Raw genomic sequence first — 11,671 nt, 5'->3', positions numbered from 1 at the left:
CCTCTTAAACTGTCCTTTACTCTCCTGTCCCTCCAAGATCTCCAACTCCTCTTTCTCTGCCTTGTTTTGGGGTTTTTCTTCCTCCAAACTGTCAAATGTACAGCTGCACTATAGCTTATATCCTCTTCTCCAGTTTTGGTGATCCACCCCACGGATAGTTTCCACCATTTCCAGCTCCCAGCCATGGTCTCTGCTTTACCTCACTCATTTCTCTGTGGTGGCCTGCTCCCTTTTCCATTGCCATGAGGGTGCCCATGGCCACTTCAAATGCAAAGTACCACCTTTCCCTGGAAAACAGGTTCTCTTTTTTCCCCTAGATTGTTATTACTGTTGCTACCTGTTCATAGGCCCCTAAGCTTTATTTCTCTTTGCCTGCAACACGTTTACTTGCTGCGTTGTCTATTCCTCTTGCTGCTTTATTATTCCTCCTCTTCACACTGCAGAGCCTCCTCAGTGGTATGTCTGTATAACCTTTTCTTCCCCCTTATCCTTCTCCACCCAGTTGCTGTGCTTCCTAAAGTACAATTGTGATGGTGTCACCCTTCTGCTCAAGTCCTTTTAAATGGCCCCCTGTTGCCTGCTAGAAGAAAGTCCAAACTCAGATATGGTCTTAACCAAATCCAACTTCCCAGCCTTGTCTCCCACTAAAACTCGACAGAACTCCTAGTCTCCCAACAGAAATTTTGTTATTTCCCAGTAGAACTTCTCCCAGTTCCCCAGAAGCCATCCCCATTTTTCTACCCTGCATTTGCTCAAGATGGTCCTGCTGCCTGTAATGTCTTTCTCTTCCCTTTCAACTTGTCAAATTCCTACCCTTCCTTCAAGGACTGGCTCAAATGCCACTTCCTCTGGCAAAACCCACCTGGATGTGTGATCTCTCTCTTTACTAGAGCCCCTCTAACACTTCGGATCTTTCTTGTTACATTTATACCATTCTGCCAAACTTCACAGTTATGTTTACACTTGCCTGAGCCATTCATCTCAGCTGCCTCTAGTCCAAGTGCCCAGCACTGCATTTCAAGACTCTGTCTCCCCAGAGATTAGCTACACCCGTGAGCCAAGGGAGAACTAAATGACAGTATGTCATCATTGGCTGATACTTATGCCACATCTCACTTTTCGGGTATTTACAGTGTTTTTCCTGGTGTTCATAGAAATCATTACTAAATTACTTCTAATCGCTCCTTTCCAACAGGCCCTACCCCGGGGACCAAATCAGAGCTAGATGCGTCTGGTTATGCTCCCATTATGCAACGGTAAGAAATCAAAGTACAGAAAGTCTGCAGCTTCCCAAATGCAGTGACTCATCACGTCATACCACACCACATTGGCCAGTGTGGTCATGAGGTAGGCTCTCAGGTAGCCTTCATTAACCAGACTGCCAGGACTCCATAAACTGTTGGCTGCAAGGAAGAGAAACACCCTTCCCTCAGCACCTGGCTTGTTGCAGTTGGATGCACAGATAGATGGACAGATGGATGGCAAAGGAATTTATCTGAGATGGGCAGTGGAGTCCTATTCAGATCTATCATGGCTCCTCTACCTGCTTTAAATTTCAAAATGAATTTTTTTCATTAAATTCAATAGATATGTATCAAATTCCCAGAGCAGTGGTCTTCAAAGAGAAAACCAGAGTGCCCCAGAGCATAATGCACACAGTTTTGGAACTGGGAACCAGATAGTAACACTCACTCCCCACATGAGTCTTGGACTTTACACTAAAGTTTGAAAAGTACCCTTCGGTGGCAAGAACTTCACACGTCTCAGCACTTAGGGGGAGGCCTGCAGAAAGAAAAAATGACATTGCCTCATTGTTATTGCTAGTCATCTCAGTTAATTAAGAGGATATTTTGCTATTAGTAGGAAGATTCCAAGATGTAAGAATTGGAGTAGGTCTAAGAACAAGTCATTTGAAGATGTACACAAAGTTATGCTCATTTCCATGTGTTCCTCCTCATATTGGGATGTATTTTTTATATTACAACCAAAGCTAGTTATCTTTCCTGGACTATAATTAATTGTTTAGAGAGGAAGAAAAGCCTAAAATAGTTTATAGTTAGCCTATGAATCAGGCATTATTCTCTCCAGTAGAATAACAAAGAATTCTACTCTGTGGCTAAAAATGGGTAAAATTAGAGATGACACTTCATCAGGGCAAAATGTCTAATAACAGGGAAAAGTGTCAGAAGAGTCTTCTTGGTCATTTTCACCAGATAGATTCTTGGGAAAAATAAGAGGTGAACAGAGAATGATCAATCCAGAATTGACTGATTTGAAACCATTGCTCTAACTTCAAAGAGGGGAAAATTTTGATCTATTCCAACTATGTTAAATTCTAGCAAATCAAACCACTAATATTTTACTATTAGTATTTTTTTTAGAGAGTGGGTGCCAAAACAGAGCTAGGTCCTCTGCAAACTGTAACTCGCTTCGTGGCCAATCCCCGACACGAGAAACAAATGAAGAAACTAAGGCTTAGAGAAACTTGCCAAAAGTTATTCGAATCTGAACTGGCCAAGCAGATTCAAGTTCAGTCTGCCTAACAGTAAAGCCAGATCATGTCCATTATCCAGTATTTCCCAAACTTACCAGATCAGAAAAATTGCCCTGAGTGCTCATTAAAATATATAGATTTTCTTTATCTTTCCCTGCAGAAGTCTTCAGAATAGGCAAAATTAAGAAGTACCATAATTCAGTGCCACATTATTACTTACTAACATACTGTTTTATTCCTTAAAAGGTACCCTTCTAGAATTTGCTATAATTATGAGAAGTGTAATTAATGACTGATCAACCAACCAATATTTTCCATCCCACTTCTAAGAACAGTGTATTCTGTTAAGATGGAAGCCTTTACAGTTACAATCTGGAATTTTGAAAATCATTATACCTCAACATAAAAAAGAAAAAAACAAGTTAGCAATTTGCTTCCAAATAAATTTGCTTCAAATGTTGTTATTTGAACAATAATTCCCCCCTCAAGAGGTAAAAGTGTTTGCATTTGTTAAATATTACATAGCCTACTCTTGTTAATTTTTAGCAAAAAAATATTTTAGTATAAATATAGTATGTGTACAATTTCAGTATTGTAAAAACTGACCAGACTGTTATCATTCTGCTGTTCATGCCAATCCAAAGTATAATAGTGAAGGTCTTATCAGATGATAACTGTCTCAGAACTGAATGTTTAACAAGCCTCCAAACAGGCTTAGAACCTAGTGATGGCCAAAAGAAATAGGAAATGCTACATTTAATTATAGCTTTTAGTCTTTCCATTTTTTAATAACTGTAACTTTTTACTAGTATTTTGTTCAGCATGTCACAAGATAGACCCAAGAATACTATTTAACTGGATAACATGAAAATACGTAAATGGGGGGAAAACCTCCCAATGAAAAAGTACCACGGAAGAATGATTACTTAGAAAATTAATGATTCCCTCAAAATTGCATCACTCTTTTGCAGAAGTCTCCAATAGGTAAGGTGGCACAAGGAAAACACAAATAAGACATTAAATATTACAGTACAAACATTCTCTAGGGAGACAAAAGATGCTTTGACATGTATGGAGGATATATTTGCAGAAAGTGTCATCTCCATAATCATTTCATAAACATATAGCATGAGCATTTTCCAAAGTGATCAATCAATATTTTGTTTATTTTCATTCCCATCTGGAAGAAGTAAAGAGGTACAATTCAGACAACCACATAACTGTAGGGTGCACCTTCTGCTTAGATAAAAGATTATTTGCATTTAAGAGACAAGCATGAAAATTAAAGTTTAAAATGTGAAAGCCAAATTCTAAAATGTATTTATTAAGGACATTTTATCACTACAATGTTTTTAAATATTCAAGAATTCATTCCTTATCAAGAATAGCACCATGGCAATTCAAATATGAAAAGTGTCACTTCCAATGACTTTGTTCAAACCCAGAATTGGATAACTTGTGAAAATGAAGCAAAATCTGGTGTGTCAGATATTTTTTCAACCTGAAAATCTATATTAACACCTCCACAGAACCATACTACAATAAAACCATGGTTATGCAGAAACTTTGTAAGAACCATACCGAATAGACAATTTTCCCAAATAACTGAAGATCTACTTTTTAACTACCAAAACCCTTTAAGAAAGTTTAACCCTGTAGACTAGAAATTTTTCTAAAACATGACGAACTTGACTTCGCAAGTATAAGGTCTTATTACAGACACAATGATGCCCTCAAGAAGTGCTAAGACATGTAAGATGATTGTCCATAACTAAAAGCCCCATTTTTGTGTTTGTTTGTTTCCTTTACAGTTGTGCCATCCCATTACTTTTAATTATTGCCATATACCAACTCTGACTCTTCTCCCTTTCTGAATTATTGCTTCCCATCTGCTCTGACCTTGGAATCCAGAAAACACACTTGTTTGAATTGTGTGTAAGATAAAAAAAATAATCAACTAAGTTCTTAATGAGGACCTCCCCTCTAGTTAAAATTTGCACGGTCTTTGTCACATTTGTTTTCGCTTCTCACAGACTTCTGGATCTCAGCTAGGTCGCAAATAAAGAGAAGATTTCAGATGGTCAAACTCTGGCTTCTGGGGGGTTAACATGGGGTGATAATCAAAATTCATGATGACTTCTACTGAATGAGCATACATGAAATAATATATCTTGAATATGATTTAAGTTTAAAGTATTTCATAAAATTATAATTTTTTGAAACTTAGTGGTTCACATCTGGAATTTATGACAATATTCTGGTAGATTTCAGATAAATGAACCAGAAGCTGCCATTCCCAGATCACACGTTCTTATTATAGCTTGAGTTCATCCTGGAGTGAGGAAGGATAGAGACCAAAATTCATAACAAATCCACCCTACAAGACTCAAGGCTGTGTATTGGGAATGACCTAACTTCTGCTCACCTCTCCGACTAGCCTTGCCCCAAGTTCATTCCCCTCACTTTCTGGGGTTCAGCCAATGCAGGCTGCTCAGACCTGCTTTCAGTTCCTTGAACACTCGAGGTTCACTTCCTTCAGAAGGTCTTTGCCCAAGAGTTCCCACTGCCTGGAATGTGCTCTCTCTCTGGCCCCTGCAAATACTGCCTAGTTTCCTCCTACTCAGCTTAATCATACTTCCTTAGGAAGGCTTGGCTGCTCTGACAGGTCAGCTCTGCCTATTACCCGCTCAAGTAGTTAATGTACCTCTCCTAGGAGCCTCTATCGGAGTTGCGATCTCCTACTCAGCTTAATCATACTTCCTTAGGAAGGCCTGGCTGCTCTGACAGGTCAGCTCTGCCTATTACCCACTCAAGTAGTTACATGTACCTCTCCTAGGAGCCCCTATCGGAGTTGCGAGTTTTCATTTAGTTGTATGTAGGACAGATTACCTAGAAAATAGCAGGTGCTCCATAAATATTTGTTCACTTCGTGGAAGAGAGGGAGCAAGGGCACTTCAGCTAGGCTGGCTTCCTCATGAGGTGGTGGTTAATAACAAGGCTTGCCAGGAGAGCGATTTCCAACATCTTACCTTCACTTGATTGCTGCCAAGGCCTGTGGGTCTCTCCTTTACTTCCGAGAAAAGAATAAAAAGTACTCAATGGACACTCAGTAGTATACATGAAGATATTACTGCTGCATTCTGGAAATCATTGCATTATTCCAAGCAAAGAAATAAGAAGAAAATATTCCCAAACATTTCAAAAACTTTGCCATACTGTCATACATGACACCTGTAACATTTGTCTTTTGTTCATTTTTTTTTCCTGGCTTTCATTTCAGATGTCTATCAAATTTTTGGCAATTTTGAGTCTCCTAGTTACCATGGAAATAGGAAACAATGATCTCTTTGAGATTAATAGGGGAAAAATATTCACTATATTGGGGCACTAGAATTTTCCTCCTTTGATAGTATTTGTAATTTGAGAGAATTTTGATTTGGAGGCAATGCTTCTGCATCATTAAGAAATATTTATTTTTGTGCTTATAATGTGCCAGGCTTTGTTCTCTGCCAGAAATGCCTCCACCTCCAAATTACTACATTAAAGATAAACATTCCCTCTCTCAGATTTAGGCTCTTAAGTCAAGTTCAAATTGCTGAGTATGAACTATTAGCTGTAAGTGAAAACCTTTACCTCTTCTCTCTAGGAAACTTCATCGCACTTCAGACACTTTATACAGCTCTTCCTGACAGTGGAAACTTGGGTTATAAAGAATCATACTATATACACTGGCAATTTTATTTTTCCTTTCTCTGTTTCACAGGTAGATAAAAATTTCTTCCAAAGCAAAAAATAGACATGTGATCTTGCTTTTTTGTTGTTGTTTCATAGTCTTAACAGTTGATAGTTGCTCATACTGGTCAAGAAAACTTGACCAGTGATAACTGAAGATTTTGAAAAAACTGGAAAAGGAAGAAAATAGTTTACTTGTCTCCTTAATAAGCAAATGTCCACAATTTTAGAAACTACATGTTTGTATATGGTTATATAAGACTTGGTTTTTCACACATTATATAATATCCTGAATTGTAATTTTCCACATCTCATGACACCAGAAAGTTTCAAAGTGCCCTGAAGGACAGATATGGAAGATTCTAACACCAGCTCCTCTGTAGAAGTCTGGCATACCTCTCCTCCATCTAAGGCATCATCTTCCTGTAGAGCTACTGATGGACTGCACCCCACTGCAGTTTCCCACCCAATCTTGCCTGTACTTCTGACTTTAGGAATATTTAGAGGAGGCTTCTACATTAAAAGTGTGTTTGAGCAAGGTCAAGTCTCTAGACTAAAGATATTCCTCTCAAGTTACAATTCAACTATTAGAGACATAGCACTTTGGCACCTTCATGAGCTCCCTTTGAAAAAATAACAATATCCCCTGAAGGGCTAAAACTTGAAGTCATTATAAATTTATAATCCCAAGGGGTTAGTTAAACTGACTATCAACTCCCTCCCTCCATCCTCATGGAAAATTAAATTCAGGATAGGCCCTGTACGGTGGTGCTGATATAAGCAGGTAGGGGGCTGGAGTAGCTGAATGAACTTTACTAATTTCATAATGTTACATTGGGTTTCACACACTTCAGTTCACACGACCCTCCTTAAAGTTCTCCCTTCTTTTTCTCACCTTGTTCCACCTTTGTTCCTCTTGCCTAGGTTGATTAATCTGTGTGTGTGTGAGACTATGTGTGTGGATTATATCTGTATGTATGAACATCTATATATATATCCCCAGGTCTTTCTTTGTCATGATACCAACTTGTCTAGCAATGTAACCATAAAAAATTAATTCAGATGACTTATTGGATGATTTAGTATTTTCAGCTTCATTAACATCTAATCACCACCACACAATGGATTACTCAACCAGGGTTTCAAACATGCCTTCAAGGTGGCTAGACTAACTGGAATGATCAAGTCAGGGACTTCAGGTGAGTATTATATACACACAGCTATTATGTCTTTGCGGGAATATGTGTTTGCCTATGAATTGTCTGTTCATGTTTTTGGCAGGTCTCCTTTCGTGTTCTCCATTCCCTGCCTCATCCCCAGCGCAGCCTCTGCCAGGTCTGCCTACAAAACCCTCAGTCATGAAGCCTTCAAGAGAGAGATGAAAGCTCCCTTAGGTCTAGCAGCATCCTGAGAGAAATGTCCATATGCGAGGCAGACAGGCTAACTGTACCCCATCAGGGTTCAGAATTGGGCAGGGTGGTAAACACGTATAGCCAGTAGGTTTTGAAAGGTGCCACTAGGGACACAGCCAGGTGTTTTGCTGCCCTCAGAAAATGCTCCTCTTGCCCTGCCCTAAGGAACAAATTAGCATCAGAGACAGAAGTGTGACCTTGAAGCCCAAGTTTTATGGGGACTCCTCCAACCACTGAAAATGTTCTGGTGGGTATGGAGGTTTGGTTGATGTAAGAGGGGATGAGGCTTCCTTCTCCCACCCCGCAGATCCCCAGATCTAACACTGGCTTGGACTAACAAAGTCAGCTTAGCTGAAGTGGCAGCATATTGGGGTAAGTAAGGTGCTGGTCACAAGCCTCAACATCCACATGCAAGTTCTGTTTTTACAGGTCTGATACAAACTACTAACTCCTCTGGCCACACAAAGTGCTCTGTGGGCAGGACTTGCCCTTGACAGGGACCATTTTCACAGTTGGTTGAATTTGTCAGGGGTTTTCTTTTAACATTTGTCAATGATCATTGTCAGGTGTTGCTAAGGTTGCAGGAGAAAGGTTTCACTCGATTGGCTGAGCAACTGTATTCCATAACCAATCCAAATGCTGTGCCTGGGGGAGGGGGACTCAACATGATAGAACAATATCGAGCACAGGCAGACACATTCCGGGTACTAATAAGGAGTCTGGAAAAATAGAATTACAGAGTGCAGGAATCCCATGCCCTTCTACAGCTCTAGCCATGGCTTGGTTGCTGTTCGAAATGTTACAGCCTAAGTTAACGCCATTTCCACTGATTGGAGGATATCAAGATTTCAAAACAGGGGAGTAACAATTGTAAGGAGGAAGTAAAACTCCTTGCTCATTGTGTTTTACAGCCTTCCTTAGTAAAACTGCTGAATTGTAATTTAAAATATTCCACCCTTTCAAATAAATTAAGTGCAGCCCTTAAAAACAGGAAATGAGAGAGGCACACATGTATTGTCAACTAAACAGTCACAGACCTCATACCACAAAACAAAGTTGAAAATCATAGAACAGTCCTAAGAATTCACTTTAGAAGGCTGACAAAAGGGTCACCACGAAGGGGGACATTATGCCTCTAGCAGTGAACTCTTCGCCTGAAACCTGATTGCTAATTAGGAAACAAATGAAAGACAAACATCAGCTTGAAGGGAAATTTGATTCTTGCAAGATCATAGATATTCTGATATTCAGATAAACCTTACGTTACTAAGGAAAATTAGACTGTACTCAACTGTAGCAACGTCTAAAGCTTCCCTTCAGAAAACTGCTAGTCAGTTGGATGTTCCTATGAAACTCTGGTAATATGTTAAAAGTAAGCAGTATTATCTTGCCTAAAAAAAAGTTAAGCTGCTTTACAGTACTGATTTCCCATTTAGTTATCAATATAATCACCCAACTTTACATTTTTATTGACAGTTTTTATTGTCACAAGGAAAGTTTCTTCCTTTCCATGCCTCACACTTTGCTCTCAGACCTCTTCCTTAGAAGATGGAGCTACTACCTAAGAATACTAGTGGAAGAAAGGAAGATTGGAAATGGAGAAGGAGGAAGGAAGCTGTGGAGATATCCCTCCCTATTATCCATTTTCTCTAACCAACCCAGACTCTTCTATTCATGAAAGACCCTACAGTCAAGCCAAGTTGCTTGAGCTGTTTCAGGCTAAAATGGGGTTTCAGAATTTTTCATTTTACTTTATATACATTTTGAAGTAGCTCAAAATGAAAAAATAATAGAAGTTTCCAAGATTTTGGACAATTTCACCTCCCACTTCCAATGGTATAAAAAAGAATACGCATGAGCAGAAAATGGTCTTGAGGAGGGTTGGCAACAGGACTGCATAAGACTTGCACAGAAAGTACAGCTTCGTGACCCTCCCCACCAAGTTCAAGTACAGTAGCCCCCTAACTCTACCTGCACTCCAGGCCAGTGGAACCCACCTAGCTCAGACTTTTCCCGAGATACTTGGGATACTCCCTTAATGGAGATACTATAATAGCAGGAATCACTATTTCAAAGGGGAAGAAACTTGGAGAGTATTTTCGGTTCTTTTTTTTGCGGGGGCGGGGAATGAGAAGGAGGTGGGGGGCGGTGCATGTGATGCTAAATGCAGATATTTGTGCTATTGGCAACATCTTAGGAAGTAATTTAGCCCACTTGCATAGCCGGGCATAATTTATCATGTGGCCCTATGATTTCTCCTTTCTGATTACTTCAGTCATGTTTATGTATTAACTACTTAGGGCATATGTTTATTTAAGAGGCCTTGAAGTCCTCCTTGATTTTCCTAACTCAGAATCTAGCCATCTCTTATCCTGACCTTATCTGCTCTCTTCAGGAACAGATCCAGGATGCCAGAAAACCTTACCACCCACATCTAAGCTTTATACTCAAGAAATTGAATGAAGACTGGTGGGTTAGGAAACTCATCGTTATCTTAGATCCTTTCCTGGCCTGGTAAGCACACCCACAGTGTCATTGGTGAGTATTCTCCAGGGTTAGAACTGCCCAGAGCTTTCCAAATTGGTGCTCTCTCTCCATAGTTCATGTTTCAAGATAACTTCCAATAAGAATCGTACAGCCAGTAACCAAAATAGTGGGTTATAAAACCCTACTGGATCAATGAAAAACAAAAATCCGACTGCTAATTTCAACCTGCAATCAAACAGTAAAGATCATCCAGTTAAGTTTCACCCCTTTTCTTTCCTGAACCACGGTCTCTAATAAAGAAAGAAAAAATTTTGATGATAAAGAGTAGAGAACTGAAGAAGCAAAAGGCCTGGGATAACCTAACCCACAACTAAATTAGTAGTTGCAGAACATGAATGATCACAGGAGAAGATGGAATCAGAGATGGAGAGACACTCAAGGGAGTTTTCATGAAAGTTTGAAAGACCATATTTGGTCTGTACCCTCAAGAAAGTGTCTGAGAGAAAGTAGGCCAAAATAACAATGAAGTTAGAGTGAAAAAGATGTGAGTTTAGTTTTCAAAATGTCATGTCCATATTGAGTGTCCCTTCAGTCCAAAAAAGAAACAAAGGGAGAAATCGAACAGCTTTACTAACAAGCAGAGCAGTTGGCTAAGAGTCTGGGGTAAAATTTTGGAGAAAGTTTTAATGTGCAGCCTAAAAATAGGTTGAAAGCATCAGTAAGTCTCTTTAGCTGGTCTCCATTTTTTCAAGTCCTGCTTTTCTCATGACTGACTATTCCCCTTTTCAATCTGTTCTTAATTTTGTCCATGCCATCATCGACACCTGGGTCTCTCTGCGAATTTGTTTCTTTTAGTTTAATTTCAAGCCTTCATGAGAAAGACTTTTCATTCATTCGTGCCACACATGAAGCCATTTAAAATATGATTTCTCAATGGCATGATCGATTTATAAAAACCTATTTATGATGCTCATAAGAAGAACGACTGACTTGATACCATCACAAGACCATGACCAGGTGTTTTTATTGGTGGTGACTCTTTCCACAAATTAAAACAGAGAGCTTGTAAAGCAAAGTGAAAAGGGAGTCTAGAACTTGCTTCATTCTCTAGGATGTTCTTGAGAGTGTTTACAGATCACCAGGTTTTCCTCAGTTGTTCCCAATATGCACATAAATGGATGTATCTTTAGGCAAACACATCTATTACAATAAAACCAGTGAAGCTTTGAGTTTTCTTGAGCCTACAGTACACTTTAGGAACACCATTTATTAAGACTAATGTGCTTTGTTTAGGTTATTGTTTGGAAACAATAATCATAAAAGAAAAAATGATAAATTATACTTTATCGAAATGTAAAATTTCTCATTGAAAGAGAACATTAAGAAAATGGTCTCTACAGACTGGAAGAAAACATTTGTGAAACATGAACTTAACATGGAGGACCAATGTCCAGGAGGTATAAAGAAGTACTCAATAATAAGACAGAAGAAATGAACAGAAGATTTAAATAGACACTTCATAAAAGAAGATCTATGAAATGCAAAT

The sequence above is a fragment of the Pteropus alecto genome, unplaced genomic scaffold (genome assembly GCF_000325575.1).
Source record: "Pteropus alecto unplaced genomic scaffold, ASM32557v1 scaffold70, whole genome shotgun sequence".
Lineage (NCBI taxonomy): Eukaryota > Metazoa > Chordata > Mammalia > Chiroptera > Pteropodidae > Pteropus > Pteropus alecto.
Note: the sequence above shows the minus strand (reverse complement) of the source record.